The sequence below is a fragment of the Bombina bombina genome, chromosome 5 (assembly GCF_027579735.1).
Source record: "Bombina bombina isolate aBomBom1 chromosome 5, aBomBom1.pri, whole genome shotgun sequence".
NCBI lineage: Eukaryota > Metazoa > Chordata > Amphibia > Anura > Bombinatoridae > Bombina > Bombina bombina.
In genome coordinates this window covers 1131230019-1131257021 of record NC_069503.1, presented here as the reverse complement: position 1 = coordinate 1131257021, position 27003 = coordinate 1131230019, and positions in this window count along the sequence as shown.

Here is a 27003-nt window from a genome sequence, read left to right as displayed (position 1 = left end):
GTGAGAGTGTGTGTATTAGTGTTTGATAGAGTGTGTGTATTAGTGTATGATAGAGTGTGTGTGTGTGTGAGCATTAGGGTCTTTGTGTGTGAGCGTGAGAGAGAGTATGTGTGAGAGTGTGTGTATTAGTGTATGATAGAGTGTGTGTGTGAGCATTAGGGTCTTTGTGTGTGAGAGAGAGAGTATGTGTGAGAGTGTGTGTATTAGTGTATGATAGAGTGTGTGTGAGAGCATTAGGGTTTTGTGTTTGTGTGTGTGAGAGAGAGTATGTGTGAGAGTGTGTGTATTAGTGTATGATAGAGTGTGTCTGTGAGCATTAGGGTTTTGTGTGTGTGTGTGTGTGTGTGCGTGAGAGAGAGAGTATGTGTGAGAGTGTGTATATTAGTGTATGATAGAGTGTGTGTGTCTGTGAGCATTAGGGTCTTTGTGTGTGAGAGAGAGAGTATGCGTGAGAGTGTGTGTATTAGTGTATGATAGAGTGTGTCTGTGAGCATTAGGGTCTTTGTGTGTGAGAGAGAGAGAGTATGTGTGAGAGTGTGTGTATTAGTGTATGATAGAGTGTGTCTGTGAGCATTAGGGTCTTTGTGTGTGTGAGAGAGAGAGTATGTGTGAGAGTGTGTATATTAGTGTATGATAGAGTGTGTCTGTGAGCATTAGGGTCTTTGTGTGTGTGTGAGAGAGAGAGTATGTGTGAGAGCGTGTGTATTAGTGTATGATAGAGTATGTGGGAGAGTGTGTGTATTAGTGTATGATAGAGTATGTGTGAGAATGTGTGTATTAGTGTATGATAGAGTATGTGTGAGAGTGTGTGTATTAGTGTTTGATAGAGTATGTGTGAGAGTGTGTGTATTAGTGTATGATAGAGTATGTGTGAGAATGTGTGTATTAGTGTATGATAGAGTGTGTGTGAGAGTGTGTGTATTAGTGTATGATAGAGTGTGTGTGTGTGTGTGTGTGTGAGCATTAGGGTCTTTGTGTGTGAGCGTGAGAGAGAGTATGTGTGAGAGTGTGTGTATTAGTGTATGATAGAGTGTGTGTGAGAGCATTAGGGTTTTGTGTTTGTGTGTGAGAGAGAGAGTATGTGTGAGAGTGTGTGTATTAGTGTATGATAGAGTGTGTCTGTGAGCATTAGGGTTGTGTGTGTGTGTGTGTGTGTGTGTGTGTGCGTGAGAGAGAGAGTATGTGTGAGAGTGTGTATATTAGTGTATGATAGAGTATGTGTAAGAATGTGTGTATTAGTGTATGATAGAGTGTGTGTGAGAGTGTGTGTATTAGTGTATGATAGAGTGTGTGTGTGTGTGTGTGTGAGCATTAGGGTCTTTGTGTGTGAGAGAGAGAGTATGTGTGAGAGTGTGAGTATTAGTGTATGATAGAGTGTGTGTGAGAGCATTAGGGTGTTGTGTTTGTGTGTGTGAGAGAGAGTATGTGTGAGAGTGTGTGTATTAGTGTATGATAGAGTGTGTCTGTGAGCATTAGGGTTTTGTGTGTGTGTGTGTGTGTGCGTGAGAGAGAGAGTATGTGTGAGAGTGTGTGTATTAGTGTATGATAGAGTATGTGTGAGAATGTGTGTATTAGTGTATGATAGAGTATGTGTGAGAGTGTGTGTATTAGTGTTTGATAGAGTATGTGTGAGAGTGTGTGTATTAGTGTATGATAGAGTATGTGTGAGAATGTGTGTATTAGTGTATGATAGAGTGTGTGTGAGAGTGTGTGTATTAGTGTATGATAGAGTGTGTGTGTGTGTGTGTGTGTGTGTGTGAGCATTAGGGTCTTTGTGTGTGAGCGTGAGAGAGAGTATGTGTGAGAGTGTGTGTATTAGTGTATGATAGAGTGTGTGTGAGAGCATTAGGGTTTTGTGTTTGTGTGTGAGAGAGAGAGTATGTGTGAGAGTGTGTGTATTAGTGTATGATAGAGTGTGTCTGTGAGCATTAGGGTTGTGTGTGTGTGTGTGTGTGTGTGTGCGTGAGAGAGAGAGTATGTGTGAGAGTGTGTATATTAGTGTATGATAGAGTATGTGTAAGAATGTGTGTATTAGTGTATGATAGAGTCTGTGTGAGAGTGTGTGTATTAGTGTATGATAGAGTGTGTGTGTGTGTGTGTGTGAGCATTAGGGTCTTTGTGTGTGAGAGAGAGAGTATGTGTGAGAGTGTGAGTATTAGTGTATGATAGAGTGTGTGTGAGAGCATTAGGGTTTTGTGTTTGTGTGTGTGAGAGAGAGTATGTGTGAGAGTGTGTGTATTAGTGTATGATAGAGTGTGTCTGTGAGCATTAGGGTTTTGTGTGTGTGTGTGTGTGTGCGTGTTACAGAAGCATTAGTTATTTTGTTGTGAAGAAACTTATTTCCCAGCAGCAATGCCTGAACCAGCCAAGCCAGCGCCTAAGAAGGGCTCCAAGAAAACTGTAACAAGTATCATTTCATAAAGGGTTAACTCTGTTCAGTTTTGAGAAAACTATTTTCTGAGGCAGGTTTCCTAGCATATTGTGTACTGTAATTAAGTATGTGATAAGCATTCACTGCTAGGTGATAAGAAGGACTCAATTGTTTTCTTGTGTGTACTTGTTATCTGCGGTGGCCTGTCCAAGGGCTTTGTCTAAATGTGTGATGGGGGATTTTATGCTTCCCCCCCTGGGAGTGCCCTGTGTGCATGTAACCTAAATAAAAAGCAGGCTGGGCATCCCAGTCCTGAGTTCTTGGTTGTCCCTCAATCGCAGCGTTGACTCGTTTTTGTGGGCAGAAGGGTATCCTAGCTGTACTACAGCTAAGGGGGATTATTCTACATTTGCGAGACTCATATAGAATACTATGGAAAGCAGTTTCTCCCCTCTTCAGCAATAGGAATCCAGGCTACTAAGCGGTCCATCTCTCAGCGAGACTAAGGGTAACCGTAACATTTGGCGGCAGCGGTGGGATTTTTCCTGGATTTCCTAGGAGAGGTACAGAACGGATGGAGAGCGCTTACGAAAAATTGAAGCGTACAACCCTAAAGGATTTATGTTACGGTACCAACTGTGTACCAAGGGTTAACCCCAGATGAACAATGTCCTGCATAGACAATCAGCAATTCACAACCCAGCCAGTTTCAGGTTTAAAACAGAATGACATTTATTAAAAAGGCAGCACACAGATTTATACAGGTTTTTGACCCCCCCTCAGATGGGGGTTGAAAGAATGTTGTACATTAGATAAAAGGGAGAAGCGCCCTTGACATGATACAATAGAATTATATTACTTAAATACTTTACTTAGGCAGATAACAACTTAAACACATTTGGCTTGTCTTATCACCTAGCCTCTGTTCTCTGAGGGTGATTAAACAATGGCCTGTTTATTACTTAAATGTAATTATAGCACACAATAGCTGAGGCCAGAAAACCTGTCTTTATAAATTAGATTCTTAAAGCTAAACACAGTTAACTCTTTCAGTCCTGACAGAAGGGTCTGTCACATAGCTCCCCCCTTGTGGAACACTCCGGCAGACCCGGCTTGACCCTTTGGCGGGTCAACTTGGGGATGACCGGACTGGGTGGTGGTAGGCATGTCAGTTTGCTGGGACAATCCATCTGTATTCCCGTTATGAGAGAGAATCCCTGTCTGTATAAATAAGGGTTCAACCTCTTCAGTGCCCCGACTAGGGCTAAACAGTCCTTCAAAATATCATCGGCTTCTTTACGTGGTTTTTGTACCTGCTCTTTATAGGTATCCACAATCCCTTCATACTGACATAGGGTGCCCTTGAGTTGCTGCACCTCCCTATGAGCCAGCGTCAGCTTCTCCTCCAGTGTCACTAAGTTTGTCCTTAATGTTTCATGTTCCACTCTCAAGCTGGTGTTTTCTGCAGTCTGTCGGTGCAGCTTGTCTAGCAGAGATTCCTGTTCTAAACGTGCTTTTTCCTCTGCACTCCTCTTCTCTCCCGCTAGCACTGTTACATGATTATTTAACGTGACCATTTTATCCTCTACGTGACTCTTCTCCTTCATCAGCGCATTGTAACGTGACTCCCACATATCATTAGCGGATAGAGATTTACTGAGCTCAGCGTCCTGGGGCTTAGCAGCAGGGGGGTCAGTCTCTGCTGCACGGATCTGAGCACGGGTAGTCACAGGGTTAACATCAGCGGGACCCATGGGAGCATAGGCAGAAACAAGGGGGACCAAGGTATTTCCAAGGAGAACATCAGCTGGTAAATCCTTCATGACCCCCACATTCACAGGTCTAGCGCCCCCTCCCCAATCCAAATGCACCCTGGCAACAGGTAGGCGGAACACAGTGCCCCCTGCTACCCTCACAGCCACAGTGTCTCCTGTGTGCTGTTTCTCAGACACCAAGTTCTTTCGAAGCAAGGTCATGGTAGCACCAGTATCCCGTAGACCACTGACCTCCTTCCCATTCACTTTAACCAGTTGCCGGTTATTCCGGTGGGCAGCTTGCACAAGGTCTGCCTCATGTAGGATTCCCCAGCATTCTTGCGCCTCTACATAGCGGGCCGCAGGCTGAGGATTACGTGGGATTCCGCTAGCGGGTCTTCTCCAGGACTGTGCTTGGTTCGCTGCGTTTAGGGGACACTCTGGTCTTTTGTGCCCTAGTTGCTTACATCCAAAGCACCGAATAGGTTGTGAGTAGCCCCGCGAATTGAACCAGGCTCTCTGAGGGTAGTTCGTGGCCCGAGACCGTGTGGTATAGCGGTGTGCTGGGGGTTGGTAACTGGCAGGTGCTGGGGTGACTGGGGGTCTGTACTCCACTCTGGCAGGGGGCTTAGTGGTAGCAGTGTCCAGTTTGCGGGCATCCGTATACTCATCTGCCAAGCGAGCCGCTTCATGCAGGGTGGAGGGTTTACGGTCCCGAACCCACTCTCGAACTCCTGCGGGTAACTTGTCGAAGCAATGTTCCAACAGGAATAGCTGCAGCACCTCTTCCCCAGATACGGCTTGGCACCCCGCTATCCAGTGAGCTGCTGTGCGGTGCACCTTACATGCCCACTCAAGGTAGGAATCACCAGCCAATTTAACAGTGTCTCTGAACCGCCTCCGGTATGCCTCCGGTGTAACCGCATACCTGGAGAGCAGAGCCTCTTTTACAGTATTATAATCCCCGACTTCCTCATCTGGAATGGCCCGAAAAGCCTCACTGGCCCGGCCGGATAATTTTCCGGATAATATCGTGACCCAGTCCTCTGCGGGTACCTTGTGTAGTGCACATTGCCTCTCAAAATCCGCAAGGTACCCATCAATCTCTCCTTCTGTTTCCAGGAAGTTTTTAAAAGCTGCAAAATTTACTTTTCTCTTTTCCACTGGGTTTGCTGCAGCGCCGCTTTGGCGAAGTAGGTTGGCCTCCACAGCTGCTATGACCCGGTCGATAATTTCTGCAGATGGGTTGGGGCCATAATATGCCAGTCTTATTTTAACCGCCCGATCAAAGCTTGCTTCTGCGGGGGTTCTGTCTGCTATGCTGGGCCCATTGGTTCCTTCTGTCCCTGGTACTCTTTCCATCTTAGTCAGTATTGTAATAATCCCCCTCTTCCTGAGGTTACTGGCTTGTGTAGTTGCTCTTCTGGGCGATAAGGTTCATTCCGTCGCTTGCCACCAATGTTACGGTACCAACTGTGTACCAAGGGTTAACCCCAGATGAACAATGTCCTGCATAGACAATCAGCAATTCACAACCCAGCCAGTTTCAGGTTTAAAACAGAATGACATTTATTAAAAAGGCAGCACACAGATTTATACAGGTTTTTGACCCCCCCTCAGATGGGGGTTGAAAGAATGTTGTACATTAGATAAAAGGGAGAAGCGCCCTTGACATGATACAATAGAATTATATTACTTAAATACTTTACTTAGGCAGATAACAACTTAAACACATTTGGCTTGTCTTATCACCTAGCCTCTGTTCTCTGAGGGTGATTAAACAATGGCCTGTTTATTACTTAAATGTAATTATAGCACACAATAGCTGAGGCCAGAAAACCTGTCTTTATAAATTAGATTCTTAAAGCTAAACACAGTTAACTCTTTCAGTCCTGACAGAAGGGTCTGTCACAATTTACTTGAAAGCAGAGGGGGGTACGCCAGCAACCGGCCGAGGAGAGAGCTGATCGCAGAATTGACCGAACTGGATCAGAGCTTCACAATGGCGGAAACACCGACCACGATTAGTGACGAAAAAACCAGGATTGTTCGGGAGAGGCTCTCACTGTACGGGCCGAACCCCTCCATGGAATTGGTACAGCAGTTGATGGCGGAAGCGGACAAGGATATACGAGAGACTCGAGCCCACGAACTCAACCTAGCGAACGCACACCGCAATGCTGAAGCCCCGCAGGTAATCATCCCTGTCGAAAATGCTGGGAGGCCCAAGATACCCTATGCGGCATTTCGACCCTTCCTAGAGAGCGAGACAGGGATTGATGAATATTTGGCGGACTTCGAAAGGCAATGTGCCCTGCACCAGATTCCCAACAGGGAGTGGCCCACGATATTGTCTGGGAAACTATCCGGGCGAGCCCTGGAAGCCTTTCGTACTCTGGGTTCTGAGGAAGTGACACAGTATGAGCTAGTTAAGGAGACACTGTTGCGACGGTACGCAGTAACTCCGGACGCGTATCGCCGACAGTTTCGGGGCACGAAAAAGAAGCCTAACGATACCCATATGGAATGGGCGCACCGAATGCGGAGAGCGGCAAATCACTGGATGAGCGGAAGTAAAGCGGTGACTGGTGAGGAAATTTTACAATTGTTTCTCTTAGAACATTTTTATAATGGCATGGAACAGCAAGGGAAGGAATGGCTGCGAGACAGGCGACCTTCTACCTTAGAAGAAGCAGCCGATGAACATTATGACTCCCGTCTTCACGAACCCAGAGAGGTTTACCGTGCACCCCCTCGTGCTGAATTCCGAGCCCCGGTGCCCGCAGGGCCCGCCCGACACTCAGGACCACCCAATAACAGCTCTGAGCGTCCCAGACCGACTTGCCACCGATGCAAGCAACCAGGGCATTTCATGGCTAGCTGCCCCCTTAATACGCACAAGACACCCAGGAATTACAATTACCCCTCTGGGGCATATCGTCCGGCCCGGACCCTCTGTGTTAACCAAGAGGCCCCTATGGAGGAATATTTGGGGCCGCTTCACGAGGCGGACCCTGTATATGCTGCCTCAGATAACCGCCAGCACCATCGGCAGAAGGTATGGCTCGAGGGGCGATCTACCGAGGGATTGAGAGACACAGGGGCTACTATCACGCTGGTACAGAGTCATTTGGTGCCGGAGCACAAGCGATCTGGACAGACTGTGGCCGTTAGAGTGGCGGGGGGGGATGTGTACAAAATTCCAACAGCTAAAGTGCATCTTGATTGGGGAGCGGGAAAGGGGGCTGTGAACGTGGGCATAATGGATAATTTACCTGCCGAAGTACTACTGGGCAATGATTTGGGCCCCATGACTTCTGCCTATGCTCCAGTATGCAACAACGAGGCGGACCCAGTGACTACACGGGCCCAAGCCCGGACGGAGCGAGAACTCTCACCAGTGCGGGAGACACAGGTAAGACCTACCCCGACATTGCCTGACATGTTAGGCCCCATACCCTGGGACACCCCAGATGCTTTCGAGACAGAGTCTAAGACTGACCCGACCTTACAAAAGTACCGGGAACGAGCAGAGACCGGAGGGGGCGGGGCAGATAATGAAACATTCTTATGGGAAAAAGGGAAACTATACCGCTGGACAGAGAAAAGGGGACAGCGTAGGCGACAGCTGGTAGTGCCCCACAAATACCGTCAAGAAATCCTCAAGATAGGCCATGACATCCCCTTAGCAGGCCACCTAGCTGTAACCCGTACCCTACACCGCATTACTCACACGTTCTTTTGGCCAGGGGTACACGCTGACGTTAGAACTTACTGTAACACCTGCGATGTGTGTCAACGAGTAGGAAGGCGAGGCGATCACCCTAAAGCCCATCTAGTAAATATGCCCATTGTAGAGGAACCCTTCAGCCGGGTTGCTATTGACCTAGTGGGACCACTGGCTACCCCTAGTCCCTCCGGTAAGCGCTACATTCTTACCGTAGTGGACTGCGCTACCAGGTACCCAGAGGCTGTCGCCCTATCCAACATACAAGCGGATACGGTAGCGAATGCACTAGTACAGGTGTTCTCCCGGGTAGGATTTCCAAAAGAAATCCTATCCGACCGAGGCACCCAATTTACGGCTGAATTGACCCAACAACTCTGGCAGGTTTGCAAAATTAAGTCCCTCCTGAGCTCCCCATACCACCCCCAGATGAACGGGCTGTGTGAGAGGTTCAATGGGACCCTCAAGCAAATGCTCAAGACGTTCACTCAGGAATACCGAGACTGGGAACGCTTCCTGCCGCACCTCCTTTTTGCTTATCGGGAGGTGCCCCAGGAAACGACAGGGTTCTCTCCCTTCGAGTTGCTCTACGGAAGAAAGGTACGGGGACCCCTAAACCTGATCCGGGAGCACTGGGAGGGAGAGATGGAGACTGACGGTGTCCCCATTGTGCCATACGTGCTGGAACTCAGGGACCGAATGGAGCAATTGGCCAAATCCGTGCGGGCTAATCTCCAGTCGGCCCAGAGAAGACAGAAAGTATGGTACGATCGGGGGGCCCGAAAGAGAATCTTTACCATAGGACAAAAGGTGTTAGTACTTAAGCCGGTGAAGACAGACAAATTGCAGGCGTCCTGGCAGGGCCCCTACCAGATCGTAGAGAAAAGGGGAGACACCACTTATGTGATAGCTAGCTGCCACGACAACAATCTTAGAAAGACATTCCATGTAAACATGCTCAAGGAATATTTTGAGCGACCAGAGAACGTGACGGCCGTATGTTGTTCCCCTCAGGAAGGCCCCGACAGTCTACCCATTCCAGACCTATTAGAAAAGAGTCTCCCCACAGGTATAGTGGCTCAGGTTCAGATAGGAGACCGACTTAGCCCCACTGAAAGGGAGCAGCTCAACCAACTCCTACAGTCCAAACACCTCACCTTCTCCCCGAAGCCAGGGTACACTACTTTAACCACCCACCAGGTAGATACTCCGGGACAAGCTCCCTTGCGCCAGGCTCCGTACCGAATCCCCGAAGCAGTTAGGATAGGAATGAAGAAGGAGATCGATGAGATGCTCCAACTCAGGGTAATTGAGCCCTCCGATAGTCCCTGGGCCTCCCCAGTTGTCTTGGTGCCCAAGAAAGATGGGACCACCCGGTTCTGCGTAGACTATCGGAGGCTCAATGAAAAGACCGTGACGGACGCTTACCCTATGCCCAGGGTAGACGAGCTACTCGATCGTATAGCCAGGGGAAATTACCTGACCACTATTGACCTCTGCAAAGGTTACTGGCAGATTCCCCTGGCCCCGGAGGCTATCCCCAAGTCGGCATTCGTCACCCCATTCGGCTTATATCAGTTTAGGGTAATGCCGTTTGGGATGAAGAATGCCCCAGCTACATTCCAGCGCTTGGTGGATAGGCTCCTGGATGGCTTCCAGAGTTTTGCTTGCGCCTACCTGGACGACATAGCGATCCACAGTGAGTCATGGGAGGACCACTTAGCTCACATAGGAATGGTTCTGGATCAGATCCGGGCTGCTGGCCTGACTCTGAAGCCAGAAAAATGCCACTTTGGGATGGCCGAGGTACAGTACCTGGGTCACCGGGTGGGGTGTGGAAAGCAGCGACCAGAGCCGGCCAAGATAGAAGCTGTCGCCAATTGGCCCACCCCCATCACTAAGACTCAGGTCCTAGCCTTCCTGGGCACGGCAGGGTACTATAGACGGTTCGTACCAGACTACAGCACACTTGCCAAACCCCTGACTGACTTGACCAAGAAGAACTTACCTCGACAGGTCCTGTGGTCTCCCCACTGTGAAACGGCTTTCCAGGCTCTCAAAAATGCTCTAATTAACGCTCCTGTCTTGGCGGCTCCAGCCCTTAACAAACGTTTTATCGTCCACACAGATGCTTCCATGTTCGGGCTGGGAGCCGTCCTCAGCCAAGTAGGCGAAGATGGAGGGGAGCATCCAGTTGCCTACATCAGCCGGAAGCTCCTGCCCCGCGAAGTCAGCTATGCAGCGGTCGAAAAGGAGTGTTTGGCTTTGGTGTGGGCATTAAAGAAATTGACTCCCTATTTATATGGGCAGGAGTTCACTCTGGTCACCGACCATAACCCGTTGGTGTGGCTGAACCGGGTCTCTGGAGATAATGGCAGGCTATTACGTTGGAGTTTATCGTTGCAACCCTTCAATTTCACCATTACTTACAGACCTGGGAAACAGAATGGCAACGCCGACGGGTTGTCCAGACAAACCGACCTCAGCCCCGCATAACCAGCGGTCTGGACAGCCTTAGTCTGCCCCGAAAAGGGGTCAGACCGTGTCTGCCAGAGTGTTCCACAGAAAGGGAGCACTGTTACAGAAGCATTAGTTATTTTGTTGTGAAGAAACTTATTTCCCAGCAGCAATGCCTGAACCAGCCAAGCCAGCGCCTAAGAAGGGCTCCAAGAAAACTGTAACAAGTATCATTTCATAAAGGGTTAACTCTGTTCAGTTTTGAGAAAACTATTTTCTGAGGCAGGTTTCCTAGCATATTGTGTACTGTAATTAAGTATGTGATAAGCATTCACTGCTAGGTGATAAGAAGGACTCAATTGTTTTCTTGTGTGTACTTGTTATCTGCGGTGGCCTGTCCAAGGGCTTTGTCTAAATGTGTGATGGGGGATTTTATGCTTCCCCCCCTGGGAGTGCCCTGTGTGCATGTAACCTAAATAAAAAGCAGGCTGGGCATCCCAGTCCTGAGTTCTTGGTTGTCCCTCAATCGCAGCGTTGACTCGTTTTTGTGGGCAGAAGGGTATCCTAGCTGTACTACAGCTAAGGGGGATTATTCTACATTTGCGAGACTCATATAGAATACTATGGAAAGCAGTTTCTCCCCTCTTCAGCAATAGGAATCCAGGCTACTAAGCGGTCCATCTCTCAGCGAGACTAAGGGTAACCGTAACAGTGCGTGAGAGAGAGAGTATGTGTGAGAGTGTGTGTATTAGTGTATGATAGAGTATGTGTAAGAATGTGTGTATTAGTGTATGATAGAGTGTGTGTGAGAGTGTTTGTATTAGTGTATGATAGAGTGTGTGTGTGTGTGTGTGTGTGTGTGTGTGTGTGTGTGTGTGTGTGTGTGTGTGTGTGTGTGTGTGTGTGTGAGAGCATTAGGGTCTTTGTGTGTGAGAGAGAGAGTATGTGTGAGAGTGTGAGTATTAGTGTATGATAGAGTGTGTCTGTGAGCATTAGGGTCTTTGGGTGTGTGTGTGAGAGAAAGTATGTGTGAGAGTGTGTGTATTAGTGTATGATAGAGTGTGTGTGTGAGCATTAGGGTATTTGTGTGTGAGAGAGAGAGTATGTGTGAGAGTGTGTGTATTAGTGTATGATAGAGTGTGTGCATGAGCATTAGGGTCTTTGTGTGTGAGAGAGAGAGTATGTGTGAGAGTGTGTGTATTAGTGTATGATAGAGTGTGTGTGAGAGCATTAGGGTTTTGTGTTTGTGTGTGTTAGAGAGAGTATGTGTGAGAGTGTGTGTATTAGTGTATGATAGAGTGTGTGTGTGAGCATGAGGGTTTTGTGTGTGTGTGCGTGAGGGAGAGAGTATGTGTGAGAGTGTGTATATTAGTGTATGATAGAGTGTGTGTGTCTGTGAGCATTAGGGTCTTTGTGTGTGGGAGAGAGAGAGTATGCGTGAGAGTGTGTGTATTAGTGCATGATAGAGTATGTGTGAGAGTGTGTGTATTAGTGTATAATAGAGTGTGTGTGAGAGTGTGTGTATTAGTGTATGATAGATTGTGTCTGTGAGCATTAGGGTCTTTGTGTGTGTGTGAGAGAGAGAGTATGTGTGAGAGTGTGTGTATTAGTGTATGATAGAGTGTGTCTGTGAGCATTAGGGTCTTTGTGTGTGTGTGAGAGAGAGTATGTGTGAGAGTGTGTGTATTAGTGTATGATAGAGTATGTGTGAGAGTGTGTGTATTAGTGTATGATAGAGTATGTGTGAGAGTGTGTGTATTAGTGTATGAAAGAGTGTGTGTGAGAGTGTGTGTATTAGTGTAAGATAGAGTGTGTGTGTGTGAGCATTAGGGTCTTTGTGTGTGTGTGTGTGTGTGTGTGTGTGTGAGAGAGTATGTGTGAGAGTGTGTGTATTAGTGTATGATAGAGTGTGTGTGTGAGAGTGTGTGTATTAGTGTATGATAGAGTATGTGTGAGAGTGTGTGTATTAGTGTTTGATAGAGTATGTGTGAGAGTGTGTGTATTAGTGTATGATAGAGTATGTGTGAGAATGTGTGTATTAGTGTATGATAGAGTGTGTGTGTGTGTGTGTGTGTGAGCATTAGGGTCTTTGTGTGTGAGCGTGAGAGAGAGTATGTGTGAGAGTGTGTGTATTAGTGTATGATAGAGTGTGTGTGTGAGCATTAGGGTCTTTGTGTGTGACAGAGAGAGTATGTGTGAGAGTGTGTGTATTAGTGTATGATAGAGTGTGTGTGAGAGCATTAGGGTTTTGTGTTTGTGTGTGTGAGAGAGAGTATGTGTGAGAGTGTGTGTATTAGTGTATGATTGAGTGTGTCTGTGAGCATTAGGGTTTTGTGTGTGTGTGTGTGTGTGTGTGTGTGTGCGTGAGAGAGAGAGTATGTGTGAGAGTGTGTATATTAGTGTATGATACAGTGTGTGTGTCTGTGAGCATTAGGGTCTTTGTGTGTGAGAGAGAGAGTATGCGTGAGAGTGTGTGTATTAGTGTATGATAGAGTGTGTCTGTGAGCATTAGGGTCTTTGTGTGTGAGAGAGAGAGAGTATGTGTGAGAGTGTGTGTATTAGTGTATGATAGAGTGTGTCTGTGAGCATTAGGGTCTTTGTGTGTGTGAGAGAGAGAGTATGTGTGAGAGTGTGTGTATTAGTGTATGATAGAGTGTGTGTGTGTGTGTGTGAGAGTGTGTGTATTAGTATATAATAGAGTGTGTGTGTGTGTGAGTGTGTGTATTAGTGTATGATAGAGTGTGTGTGTGTGAGAGTGTGTGTATTAGTGTAAGATAGAGTGTGTGTATTAGTGTATAATAGAGTGTGTGTGTGTGTGTGAAAGTGTGTGTATTAGTGTATAATAGAGTGTGTGTGTGAGAGTGTGTGTATTAGTGTATGATAGAGTGTGTGTGTGTGAGCATTAGGGTCTTTGTGTGTGTGTGTGTGTGTGTGTGTGTGTGAGAGTATGTGTGAGAGTGTGTGTATTAGTGTATGATAGAGTGTGTGTGTGAGAGTGTGTGTATTAGTGTATGATAGAGTATGTGTGAGAGTGTGTGTATTAGTGTTTGATAGAGTGTGTGTATTAGTGTATGATAGAGTGTGTGTGTGGGTGAGCATTAGGGTCTTTGTGTGTGAGCGTGAGAGAGAGTATGTGTGAGAGTGTGTGTATTAGTGTATGATAGAGTGTGTGTGTGAGCATTAGGGTCTTTGTGTGTGAGAGAGAGAGTATGTGTGAGAGTGTGTGTATTAGTGTATGATAGAGTGTGTGTGAAAGCATTAGGGTTTTGTGTTTGTGTGTGTGAGAGAGAGTATGTGTGAGAGTGTGTGTATTAGTGTATGATAGAGTGTGTCTGTGAGCATTAGGGTTTTGTGTGTGTGTGTGTGTGTGTGTGTGCGTGAGAGAGAGAGTATGTGTGAGAGTGTGTATATTAGTGTATGATAGAGTGTGTGTGTCTGTGAGCATTAGGGTCTTTGTGTGTGAGAGAGAGAGTATGCGTGAGAGTGTGTGTATTAGTGTATGATAGAGTGTGTCTGTGAGCATTAGGGTCTTTGTGTGTGAGAGAGAGAGAGTATGTGTGAGAGTGTGTGTATTAGTGTATGATAGAGTGTGTCTGTGAGCATTAGGGTCTTTGTGTGTGTGAGAGAGAGAGTATGTGTGAGAGTGTGTGTATTAGTGTATGATAGAGTGTGTCTGTGAGCATTAGGGTCTTTGTGTGTGTGTGAGAAAGAGAGTATGTGTGAGAGCGTGTGTATTAGTGTATGATAGAGTATGTGTGAGAGTGTGTGTATTAGTGTATGATAGAGTATGTGTGAGAATGTGTGTATTAGTGTATGATAGAGTATGTGTGAGAGTGTGTGTATTAGTGTTTGATAGAGTATGTGTGAGAGTGTGTGTATTAGTGTATGATAGAGTATGTGTGAGAATGTGTGTATTAGTGTATGATAGAGTGTGTGTGAGAGTGTGTGTATTAGTGTATGATAGAGTGTGTGTGTGTGTGTGTGTGTGAGCATTAGGGTCTTTGTGTGTGAGCGTGAGAGAGAGTATGTGTGAGAGTGTGTGTATTAGTGTATGATAGAGTGTGTGTGAGAGCATTAGGGTTTTGTGTTTGTGTGTGAGAGAGAGAGTATGTGTGAGAGTGTGTGTATTAGTGTATGATAGAGTGTGTCTGTGAGCATTAGGGTTGTGTGTGTGTGTGTGTGTGTGCGTGAGAGAGAGAGTATGTGTGAGAGTGTGTATATTAGTGTATGATAGAGTATGTGTAAGAATGTGTGTATTAGTGTATGATAGAGTGTGTGTGAGAGTGTGTGTATTAGTGTATGATAGAGTGTGTGTGTGTGTGTGTGTGTGAGCATTAGGGTCTTTGTGTGTGAGAGAGAGAGTATGTGTGAGAGTGTGAGTATTAGTGTATGATAGAGTGTGTGTGAGAGCATTAGGGTTTTGTGTTTGTGTGTGTGAGAGAGAGTATGTGTGAGAGTGTGTGTATTAGTGTATGATAGAGTGTGTCTGTGAGCATTAGGGTTTTGTGTGTGTGTGTGTGTGTGCGTGAGAGAGAGAGTATGTGTGAGAGTGTGTGTATTAGTGTATGATAGAGTATGTGTGAGAATGTGTGTATTAGTGTATGATAGAGTGTGTGTGAGAGTGTGTGTATTAGTGTATGATAGAGTGTGTGTGTGTGTGTGTGAGCATTAGGGTCTTTGTGTGTGAGAGAGAGAGTATGTGTGAGAGTGTGAGTATTAGTGTATGATAGAGTGTGTCTGTGAGCATTAGGGTCTTTGGGTGTGTGTGTGAGAGAAAGTATGTGTGAGAGTGTGTGTATTAGTGTATGATAGAGTGTGTGTGTGAGCATTAGGGTATTTGTGTGTGAGAGAGAGAGTATGTGTATTAGTGTATGATAGAGTGTGTGTATGAGCATTAGGGTCTTTGTGTGTGAGAGAGAGAGTATGTGTGAGAGTGTGTGTATTAGTGTATGATAGAGTGTGTGTGAGAGCATTAGGGTTTTGTGTTTGTGTGTGTGAGAGAGAGTATGTGTGAGAGTGTGTGTATTAGTGTATGATAGAGTGTGTGTGAGCATTAGGGTCTTTGTGTGTGTGAGAGAGAGAGTATGTGTGAGAGTGTGTGTATTAGTGTATGATAGAGTGTGTCTGTGAGCATTAGGGTCTTTGTGTGTGAGAGAGAGAGAGTATGTGTGAGAGCTGTGTGTATTAGTGTATGATAGAGTATGTGTGAGTATGATAGAGTGATGTGTGAGAGAGTGTGTATTAGTGTATGATAGATTGTGTCTGTGAGCATTAGTGTGTATTAGTGTGTGAGATAGAGTATGTGTGAGAGTGTGTGTATTAGGTGTATGATAGAGTGTGTGTGAGGCTAGTGTCTTAGTGTGTTGATAGAGTGTGTGTGAGAGTGTGTGTATAGTGTATGCTAGAGTATGGTGAGAGTGTGTCGTATTAGTGTATGCATAGAGTCTGTGTGAGTGTGAGTCTTAGAGTATGAAAGAGTGTGTGTGATGAGTGTGTGTAATTAGTGTATGATCAGAGTGTGTGTGTGAGCATTAGGGTCTTTGTGTGTGTGTTAGAGAGAGAGTATGTGTGAGAGTGCTGTGTATTAGTGTTGATAGAGTGTGTGTGAGCTAGAGTGTGTGTAATTAGTGGTGCGTGATAGAGAGTATGTGTGAGAGTGTGTGTATTGAGTGTTTTGATAGAGTATGTGTGAGAGTGTGTGTATTAGTGTATGATAGAGTGTGTGTGAGAGTGTGTGTATTAGTGTATGATAGAGTGTGTGTGTGTGTGTGTGTGTGTGAGCATTAGGGTCTTTGTGTGTGAGCGTGAGAGAGAGTATGTGTGAGAGTGTGTGTATTAGTGTATGATAGAGTGTGTGTGTGAGCATTAGGGTCTTTGTGTGTGAGAGAGAGAGTATGTGTGAGAGTGTGTGTATTAGTGTATGATAGTGTGTGTGTGAGAGCATTAGGGTTTTGTGTTTGTGTGTGTGAGAGAGAGTATGTGTGAGAGTGTGTGTATTAGTGTATGATTGAGTGTGTCTGTGAGCATTAGGGTTTTGTGTGTGTGTGTGTGTGTGTGTGCGTGAGAGAGAGAGTATGTGTGAGAGTGTGTATATTAGTGTATGATACAGTGTGTGTGTCTGTGAGCATTAGGGTCTTTGTGTGTGAGAGAGAGAGTATGCGTGAGAGTGTGTGTATTAGTGTATGATAGAGTGTGTCTGTGAGCATTAGGGTCTTTGTGTGTGAGAGAGAGAGAGTATGTGTGAGAGTGTGTGTATTAGTGTATGATAGAGTGTGTCTGTGAGCATTAGGGTCTTTGTGTGTGTGAGAGAGAGAGTATGTGTGAGAGTGTGTGTATTAGTGTATGATAGAGTGTGTCTGTGAGCATTAGGGTCTTTGTGTGTGTGTGAGAGAGAGAGTATGTGTGAGAGCGTGTGTATTAGTGTATGATAGAGTATGTGTGAGAGTGTGTGTATTAGTGTATGATAGAGTATGTGTGAGAATGTGTGTATTAGTGTATGATAGAGTATGTGTGAGAGTGTGTGTATTAGTGTTTGATAGAGTATGTGTGAGAGTGTGTGTATTAGTGTATGATAGAGTATGTGTGAGAATGTGTGTATTAGTGTATGATAGAGTGTGTGTGAGAGTGTGTGTATTAGTGTATGATAGAGTGTGTGTGTGTGTGTGTGTGAGCATTAGGGTCTTTGTGTGTGAGCGTGAGAGAGAGTATGTGTGAGAGTGTGTGTATTAGTGTATGATAGAGTGTGTGTGAGAGCATTAGGGTTTTGTGTTTGTGTGTGAGAGAGAGAGTATGTGTGAGAGTGTGTGTATTAGTGTATGATAGAGTGTGTCTGTGAGCATTAGGGTTGTGTGTGTGTGTGTGCGTGAGAGAGAGAGTATGTGTGAGAGTGTGTATATTAGTGTATGATAGAGTATGTGTAAGAATGTGTGTATTAGTGTATGATAGAGTGTGTGTGAGAGTGTGTGTATTAGTGTATGATAGAGTGTGTGTGTTTGTGTGTGTGAGCATTAGGGTCTTTGTGTGTGAGAGAGAGAGTATGTGTGAGAGTGTGAGTATTAGTGTATGATAGAGTGTGTGTGAGAGCATTAGGGTTTTGTGTTTGTGTGTGTGAGAGAGAGTATGTGTGAGAGTGTGTGTATTAGTGTATGATAGAGTGTGTCTGTGAGCATTAGGGTTTTGTGTGTGTGTGTGTGTGCGTGAGAGAGAGAGTATGTGTGAGAGTGTGTGTATTAGTGTATGATAGAGTATGTGTAAGAATGTGTGTATTAGTGTATGATAGAGTGTGTGTGAGAGTGTTTGTATTAGTGTATGATAGAGTGTGTGTGTGTGTGTGTGTGTGTGTGTGTGTGTGTGTGTGTGTGTGTGTTGTGTGTGTGTGTGTGTGTGTGTGTGTGTGTGTGTGTGTGTGTGAGAGAGCATTAGGGTCTTTGTGTGTGAGAGAGAGAGTATGTGTGAGAGTGTGAGTATTAGTGTATGATAGAGTGTGTCTGTGAGCATTAGGGTCTTTGGGTGTGTGTGTGAGAGAAAGTATGTGTGAGAGTGTGTGTATTAGTGTATGATAGAGTGTGTGTGTGAGCATTAGGGTATTTGTGTGAGAGAGAGAGAGTATGTGTGAGAGTGTGTGTATTAGTGTATGATAGAGTGTGTGTATGAGCATTAGGGTCTTTGTGTGTGAGAGAGAGAGTATGTGTGAGAGTGTGTGTATTAGTGTATGATAGAGTGTGTGTGAGAGCATTAGGGTTTTGTGTTTGCGTGTGTTAGAGAGAGTATGTGTGAGAGTGTGTGTATTAGTGTATGATAGAGTGTGTGTGAGCATGAGGGTTTTGTGTGTGTGAGCGTGAGAGAGAGTATGTGTGAGAGTGTGTGTATTAGTGTATGATAGAGTGTGTGTATGAGCATTAGGGTCTTTGTGTGTGAGAGAGAGAGTATGTGTGAGAGTGTGTGTATTAGTATATGATAGAGTGTGTGTGAGAGATTTAGGGTTTTGTGTTTGTGTGTGTGAGAAAGAGTGTGTGTATTAGTGTATGATAGAGTGTGTCTGTGAGCATTAGGGTTTTGTGTGTGTGTGCGTGAGGGAGAGAGTATGTGTGAGAGTGTGTATGTTAGTTTATGATAGAGTGTGTGTGTCTGTGAGCATTAGGGTCTTTGTGTGTGAGAGAGAGAGTATGCGTGAGAGTGTGTGTATTAGTGTATGATAGAGTGTGTGTGAGAGTGTGTGTATTAGTGTATGATAGAGTATGTGTGAGAGTGTGTGTATTAGTGTATGATAGAGTGTGTGTGAGAGTGTATGTATTAGTGTATGATAGAGTTTGTGTGAGAGTGTGTGTATTAGTGTATGATAGAGTTTGTGTGAGTATGATAGAGTGTGTGAGAGAGTGTGTGTATTAGTGTATGATAGAGTATGTGTGAGAGTGTGTGTATTAGTGTACGATAGAGTGTGTGTGTGAGAGTGTGTGTATTAGTGTATGATAGAGTATGTGTGAGAGTGTGTGTATTAGTGTTTGATAGAGTATGTGTGAGAGTGTGTGTATTAGTGTATGATAGAGTATGTGTGAGAATGTGTGTATTAGTGTATGATAGAGTGTGTGTGTGTGTGTGTGTGTGTGTGAGCATTAGGGTCTTTGTGTGTGAGCGTGAGAGAGAGTATGTGTGAGAGTGTGTGTATTAGTGTATGATAGAGTGTGTGTGTGAGCATTAGGGTCTTTGTGTGTGAGAGAGAGAGTATGTGTGAGAGTGTGTGTATTAGTGTATGATAGAGTGTGTGTGAGAGCATTAGGGTTTTGTGTTTGTGTGTGTGAGAGAGAGTATGTGTGAGAGTGTGTGTATTAGTGTATGATTGAGTGTGTCTGTGAGCATTAGGGTTTTGTGTGTGTGTGTGTGTGTGTGCGTGAGAGAGAGAGTATGTGTGAGAGTGTGTATATTAGTGTATGATACAGTGTGTGTGTCTGTGAGCATTAGGGTCTTTGTGTGTGAGAGAGAGAGTATGCGTGAGAGTTTGTGTATTAGTGTATGATAGAGTGTGTCTGTGAGCATTAGGGTCTTTGTGTGTGAGAGAGAGAGAGTATGTGTGAGAGTGTGTGTATTAGTGTATGATAGAGTGTGTCTGTGAGCATTAGGGTCTTTGTGTGTGTGAGAGAGAGAGTATATGTGAGAGTGTGTGTATTAGTGTATGATAGAGTGTGTCTGTGAGCATTAGGGTCTTTGTGTGTGTGTGAGAGAGAGAGTATGTGTGAGAGCGTGTGTATTAGTGTATGATAGAGTATGTGTGAGAGTGTGTGTATTAGTGTATGATAGAGTATGTGTGAGAGTGTGTGTATTAGTGTATGATAGAGTATGTGTGAGAGTGTGTATATTAGTGTATGATAGAGTATGTGTGAGAATGTGTGTATTAGTGTATGATAGAGTGTGTGTGAGAGTGTGTGTATTAGTGTATGATAGAGTGTGTGTGTGTGTGTGAGCATTAGGGTCTTTGTGTGTGAGCGTGAGAGAGAGTATGTGTGAGAGTGTGTGTATTAGTGTATGATAGAGTGTGTGTGAGAGCATTAGGGTTTTGTGTTTGTGTGTGAGAGAGAGAGTATGTGTGAGAGTGTGTGTATTAGTGTATGATAGAGTGTGTCTGTGAGCATTAGGGTTGTGTGTGTGTGTGTGTGTGCGTGAGAGAGAGAGTATGTGTGAGAGTGTGTATATTAGTGTATGATAGAGTATGTGTAAGAATGTGTGTATTAGTGTATGATAGAGTGTGTGTGAGAGTGTGTGTATTAGTGTATGATAGAGTGTGTGTGTTTGTGTGTGTGAGCATTAGGGTCTTTGTGTGTGAGAGAGAGAGTATGTGTGAGAGTGTGAGTATTAGTGTATGATAGAGTGTGTGTGAGAGCATTAGGGTTTTGTGTTTGTGTGTGTGAGAGAGAGTATGTGTGAGAGTGTGTGTATTAGTGTATGATAGAGTGTGTCTGTGAGCATTAGGGTTTTGTGTGTGTGTGTGTGTGTGCGTGAGAGAGAGAGTATGTGTGAGAGTGTGTGTATTAGTGTATGATAGAGTATGTGTAAGAACGTGTGTATTAGTGTATGATAGAGTGTGTGTGAGAGTGTGTGTATTAGTGTATGATAGAGTGTGTGTGTGTGTGTGTGTGTGAGCATTAGGGTCTTTGTGTGTGAGAGAGAGAGTATGTGTGAGAGTGTGAGTTTTAGTGTATGATAGAGTGTGTCTGTGAGCATTAGGGTCTTTGGGTGTGTGTGTGAGAGAAAGTATGTGTGAGAGTGTGTGTATTAGTGTATGATAGAGTGTGTGTGTGAGCATTAGGGTATTTGTGTGTGAGAGAGAGAGTATGTGTGAGAGTGTGTGTATTAGTGTATGATAGAGTGTGTGTGTGAGCATTAGGGTCTTTGTGTGTGAGAGAGAGAGTATGTGTGAGAGTGTGTGTATTAGTGTATGATAGAGTGTGTGTGAGAGCATTAGGGTTTTGTGTTTGTGTGTGTGAGAGAGAGTATGTGTGAGAGTGTGTGTATTAGTGTATGATTGAGTGTGTCTGTGAGCATTAGGGTTTTGTGTGTGTGTGTGTGTGTGTGTGTGCGTGAGAGAGAGAGTATGTGTGAGAGTGTGTATATTAGTGTATGATACAGTGTGTGTGTCTGTGAGCATTAGGGTCTTTGTGTGTGAGAGAGAGAGTATGCGTGAGAGTGTGTGTATTAGTGTATGATAGAGTGTGTCTGTGAGCATTAGGGTCTTTGTGTGTGAGAGAGAGAGAGTATGTGTGAGAGTGTGTGTATTAGTGTATGATAGAGTGTGTCTGTGAGCATTAGGGTCTTTGTGTGTGTGAGAGAGAGAGTATATGTGAGAGTGTGTGTATTAGTGTATGATAGAGTGTGTCTGTGAGCATTAGGGTCTTTGTGTGTGTGTGAGAGAGAGAGTATGTGTGAGAGCGTGTGTATTAGTGTATGATAGAGTATGTGTGAGAGTGTGTGTATTAGTGTATGATAGAGTATGTGTGAGAGTGTGTGTATTAGTGTATGATAGAGTATGTGTGAGAGTGTGTATATTAGTGTATGATAGAGTATGTGTGAGAATGTGTGTATTAGTGTATGATAGAGTGTGTGTGAGAGTGTGTGTATTAGTGTATGATAGAGTGTGTGTGTGTGTGTGAGCATTAGGGTCTTTGTGTGTGAGCGTGAGAGAGAGTATGTGTGAGAGTGTGTGTATTAGTGTATGATAGAGTGTGTGTGAGAGCATTAGGGTTTTGTGTTTGTGTGTGAGAGAGAGAGTATGTGTGAGAGTGTGTGTATTAGTGTATGATAGAGTGTGTCTGTGAGCATTAGGGTTGTGTGTGTGTGTGTGTGCGTGAGAGAGAGAGTATGTGTGAGAGTGTGTATATTAGTGTATGATAGAGTATGTGTAAGAATGTGTGTATTAGTGTATGATAGAGTGTGTGTGAGAGTGTGTGTATTAGTGTATGATAGAGTGTGTGTGTTTGTGTGTGTGAGCATTAGGGTCTTTGTGTGTGAGAGAGAGAGTATGTGTGAGAGTGTGAGTATTAGTGTATGATAGAGTGTGTGTGAGAGCATTAGGGTTTTGTGTTTGTGTGTGTGAGTGAGAGTATGTGTGAGAGTGTGTGTATTAGTGTATGATAGAGTGTGTCTGTGAGCATTAGGGTTTTGTGTGTGTGTGTGTGTGTGCGTGAGAGAGAGAGTATGTGTGAGAGTGTGTGTATTAGTGTATGATAGAGTATGTGTAAGAACGTGTGTATTAGTGTATGATAGAGTGTGTGTGAGAGTGTGTGTATTAGTGTATGATAGAGTGTGTGTGTGTGTGTGTGTGTGTGTGTGTGTGAGCATTAGGGTCTTTGTGTGTGAGAGAGAGAGTATGTGTGAGAGTGTGAGTTTTAGTGTATGATAGAGTGTGTCTGTGAGCATTAGGGTCTTTGGGTGTGTGTGTGAGAGAAAGTATGTGTGAGAGTGTGTGTATTAGTGTATGATAGAGTGTGTGTGTGAGCATTAGGGTATTTGTGTGTGAGAGAGAGAGTATGTGCGAGAGTGTGTGTATTAGTGTATGATAGAGTGTGTGTATGAGCATTAGGGTCTTTGTGTGTGAGAGAGAGAGTATGTGTGAGAGTGTGTGTATTAGTGTATGATAGAGTGTGTGTGAGAGCATTAGGGTTTTGTGTTTGTGTGTGTGAGAGAGAGTATGTGTGAGAGTGTGTGTATTAGTGTATGATAGAGTGTGTGTGTGAGCATTAGGATTTTGTGTGTGTGTGCGTGAGGGAGAGAGTATGTGTGAGAGTGTGTATATTAGTGTATGATAGAGTGTGTGTGTTTGTGTCTGTGAGCATTAGGGTCTTTGTGTGTGGGAGAGAGAGAGTATGCGTGAGAGTGTGTGTATTAGTGCATGATAGAGTTTGTGTGAGAGTGTGTGTATTAGTGTATGATAGAGTGTGTGTGAGAGTGTGTGTATTAGTGTATGATAGATTGTGTCTGTGAGCATTAGGGTCTTTGTGTGTGTGTGAGAGAGAGAGTATGTGTGAGAGTGTGTGTATTAGTGTATGATAGAGTGTGTCTGTGAGCATTAGGGTCTTTGTGTGTGTGTGAGAGAGAGTATGTGTGAGAGTGTGTGTATTAGTGTATGATAGAGTATGTGTGAGAGTGTGTGTATTAGTGTATGATAGAGTATGTGTGAGAGTGTGTGTATTAGTGTATGATAGAATGTGTGTGAGAGTGTGTGTATTAGTGTATGATAGAGTATGTGTGAGAGTATGTGTATTAGTGTATGATAGTGTGTGTGTATTAGTGTATGATAGAGTGTGTGTGAGAGTGTGTGTATTAGTGTATGATAGAGTATGTGTGAGAGTGTGTGTATTAGTGTATGATAGAGTGTGTGTGAGAGTGTATGTATTAGTGTATGATAGAGTGTGTGTGAGAGTGTGTGTATTAGTGTATGATAGAGTATGTGTGAGTATGATAGAGTGTGTGTGAGAGTGTGTGTATTAGTGTATGATAGAGTATGTGTGAGAGTGTTTGTATTAGTGTATGATAGAGTGTGTGTGAGAGTGTGTGTATTAGTGTATGATAGAGTGTGTGTGAGAGTGTGTGTATTAGTGTATCATAGCGTGTGTGTATTAGTGTATGATAGAGTGTGTGTGTGAGCATTAGGGTATTTGTGTGTGTGGGAGTGTGTGTATTAGTGTATGATAGAGTGTGTGTGTGTGAGCATTAGGGTCTTTGTGTGTGTGAGAGTGTGTGTATTAGTGTATGATAGAGTGTGTGTGTGAGTGTGTGTATTAGTGTATGATAGAGTTTGTGTGAGAGTGTGTGTATTAGTGTATGATAGAGTATGTGTGAGAGTGTGTGTATTAGTGTATGATAGAGTGTGTGTGAGAGTGTGTGTATTAGTGTATGATAGAGTGTGTGTGAGAGTGTGTGTATTAGTGTATGATAGATTGTGTCTGTGAGCATTAGGGTCTTTGTGTGTGTGTGAGAGAGAGAGTATGTGTGAGAGTGTGTGTATTAGTGTATGATAGAGTTTGTCTGTGAGCATTAGGGTCTTTGTGTGTGTGAGAGAGAGAGTATGTATGAGTGTGTGTGTATTAGTGTATGATAGAGTGTGTGTGTGAGCATTAGGGTATTTGTGTGTGAAAGAGAGAGTATGTGTGAGAGTGTGTGTACTAGTGTATGATAGAGTGTGTGTGTGTGTGTGTGAGCATTAGGGTCTTTGTGTGTGAGCGTGAGAGAGAGTATGTGTGAGAGTGTGTGTATTAGTGTATGATAGAGTGTGTGTATGAGCATTAGGGTCTTTGTGTGTGAGAGAGAGAGTATGTGTGAGAGTGTGTGTATTAGTATATGATAGAGTGTGTGTGAGAGATTTAGGGTTTTGTGTTTGTGTGTGTGAGAAAGAGTGTGTGTATTAGTGTATGATAGAGTGTGTCTGTGAGCATTAGGGTTTTGTGTGTGTGTGCGTGAGGGAGAGAGTATGTGTGAGAGTGTGTATATTAGTTTATGATAGAGTGTGTGTGTCTGTGAGCATTAGGGTCTTTGTGTGTGAGAGAGAGAGTATGCATGAGAGTGTGTGTATTAGTGTATGATAGAGTGTGTGTGAGAGTGTGTGTATTAGTGTATGATAGAGTATGTGTGAGAGTGTGTGTATTAGTGTATGATAGAGTGTGTGTGAGAGTGTATGTATTAGTGTATGATAGAGTTTGTGTGAGAGTGTGTGTATTAGTGTATGATAGAGTTTGTGTGAGTATGATAGAGTGTGTGAGAGAGTGTGTGTATTAGTGTATGATAGAGTATGTGTGAGAGTGTTTGTATTAGTGTATGATAGAGTGTGTGTGAGAGTGTGTGTACTAGTGTATGATAGAGTGTGTGTGAGAGTGTGTGTATTAGTGTATGATAGCGTGTGTGTATTAGTGTATGATAGAGTGTGTGTGTGAGCATTAGGGTCTTTGTGTGTGTGAGAGTGTGTGTATTAGTGTATGATAGAGTGTGTGTGTGTGAGCATTAGGGTCTTTGTGTGTGTGAGAGTGTGTGTATTAGTGTATGATAGAGTGTGTGTGTGAGTGTGTGTATTAGTGTATGATAGAGTGTGTGTGAGAGTGTGTGTATTAGTGTATGATAGAGTATGTGTGAGAGTGTGTGTATTAGTGTATGATAGAGTGTGTGTGAGAGTGTGTGTATTAGTGTATGATAGAGTGTGTGTGAGAGTGTGTGTATTAGTGTATGATAGATTGTGTCTGTGAGCATTAGGGTCTTTGTGTGTGTGTGAGAGAGAGAGCATGTGTGAGAGTGTGTGTATTAGTGTATGATAGAGTGTGTCTGTGAGCATTAGGGTCTTTGTGTGTGTGAGAGAGAGAGTATGTGTGAGTGTGTGTGTATTAGTGTATGATAGAGTGTGTGTGTGAGCATTAGGGTATTTGTGTGTGAGAGAGAGAGTATGTGTGAGAGTGTGTGTACTAATGTATGATAGAGGGTGTGTGTGTGAGCATTAGGGTCTTTGTGTGTGAGCGTGAGAGAGAGTATGTGTGAGAGTGTGTGTATTAGTGTATGATAGAGTGTGTGTATGAGCATTAGGGTCTTTGTGTGTGAGAGAGAGAGTATGTGTGAGAGTGTGTGTATTAGTATATGATAGAGTGTGTCTGTGAGCATTAGGGTTTTGTGTGTGTGTGCGTGAGGGAGAGAGTATGTGTGAGAGTGTGTATATTAGTGTATGATAGAGTGTGTGTGTCTGTGAGCATGAGGGTCTTTGTGTGTGAGAGAGAGAGTATGCGTGAGAGTGTGTGTATTAGTGTATGATAGAGTGTGTCTGTGAGCATTAGGGTCTTTGTGTGTGTGTGAGAGAGAGAGTATGTGTGAGAGTGTATGTATTAGTGTATGATAGAGTATGTGTAAGAATGTGTGTATTAGTGTATGATAGAGTATGTGTGAGAGTGTGTGTATTAGTGTATGATAGAGTGTGTGTGAGAGTGTGTATATTAGTGTATGATAGAGTGTGTGTGTCTGTGAGCATTAGGGTCTTTGTGTGTGAGAGAGAGAGTATGCGTGAGAGTGTGTGTATTAGTGTATGATAGAGTGTGTCTGTGAGCATTAGGGTCTTTGTGTGTGTGTGAGAGAGAGAGTATGTGTGAGAGTGTGTATATAAGTGTATGATAGAGTATGTGTAAGAATGTGTGTATTAGTGTATGATAGAGTATGTGTGAGAGTGTGTGTATTAGTGTTAGTGTATGATAGAGTGTGAGTGAGAGTGTGTGTATTAGTGTATGATAGAGTGTGTGTGAGAGTGTGTGTATTAGTGTATGATAGAGTATGTGTGAGAGTGTGTGTATTAGTGTATGATAGAGTGTGTGTGAGAGTGTGTGTATTAGTGTATGATAGAGTGTGTGTGTGAGTGTGTGTATTAGTGTATGATAGAGTGTGTGTGAGAGTGTGTGTATTAGTGTATGATAGAGTATGTGTGAGAGTGTGTGTATTAGTGTTAGTGTATGATAGAGTGTGAGTGAGAGTGTGTGTATTAGTGTATGATAGAGTGTGTGTGAGAGTGTGTGTATTAGTGTATGATAGAGTATGTGTGAGAGTGTGTGTATTAGTGTATGATAGAGTGTGTGTGAGAGTGTGTGTATTAGTGTATGATAGAGTGTGTGTGTGAGTGTGTGTATTAGTGTATGATAGAGTGTGTGTGAGAGTGTGTGTATTAGTGTATGATAGAGTGTGTGTGTGAGCATTAGGGTCTTTGTGTGTGTGAGAGTGTGTGTATTAGTGTATGATAGAGTGTATGTGTGTGAGCATTACGGTCTTTGTGTGTGTGAGAGTGTGTGTATTAGTGTATGATAGTGTGTCTCTGAGCATTAGGGTCTTTGTGTGTGTGTGAGAGAGTATGTGTGAGAGTGTATGTATTAGTGTATGATAGAGTGTGTGTGAGAGTGTGTGTATTAGTGTATGATAGTGTGTGTGTAATACAGAGTATGTGTGAGAGTGTGTGTATTAGTGTATGATAGAGTGTGTATGTGAGCATTAGGGTCTTTGTGTGTGTAGGCCCAGCAGTGAGATAGAAGAGCACAACTTCTGGCTGTAACAGGCTGAAAAGAAAAGATGCCTCTTCAGGATTAAGATTGTTATTATTACTTGAGAGAGATATCATGTAGTGGGTTCAGGACTGGCAAATCAGTTGCAATCAGGGCTATTCGTGGTGGGGATCTCATGTGGGATTTGGTAAA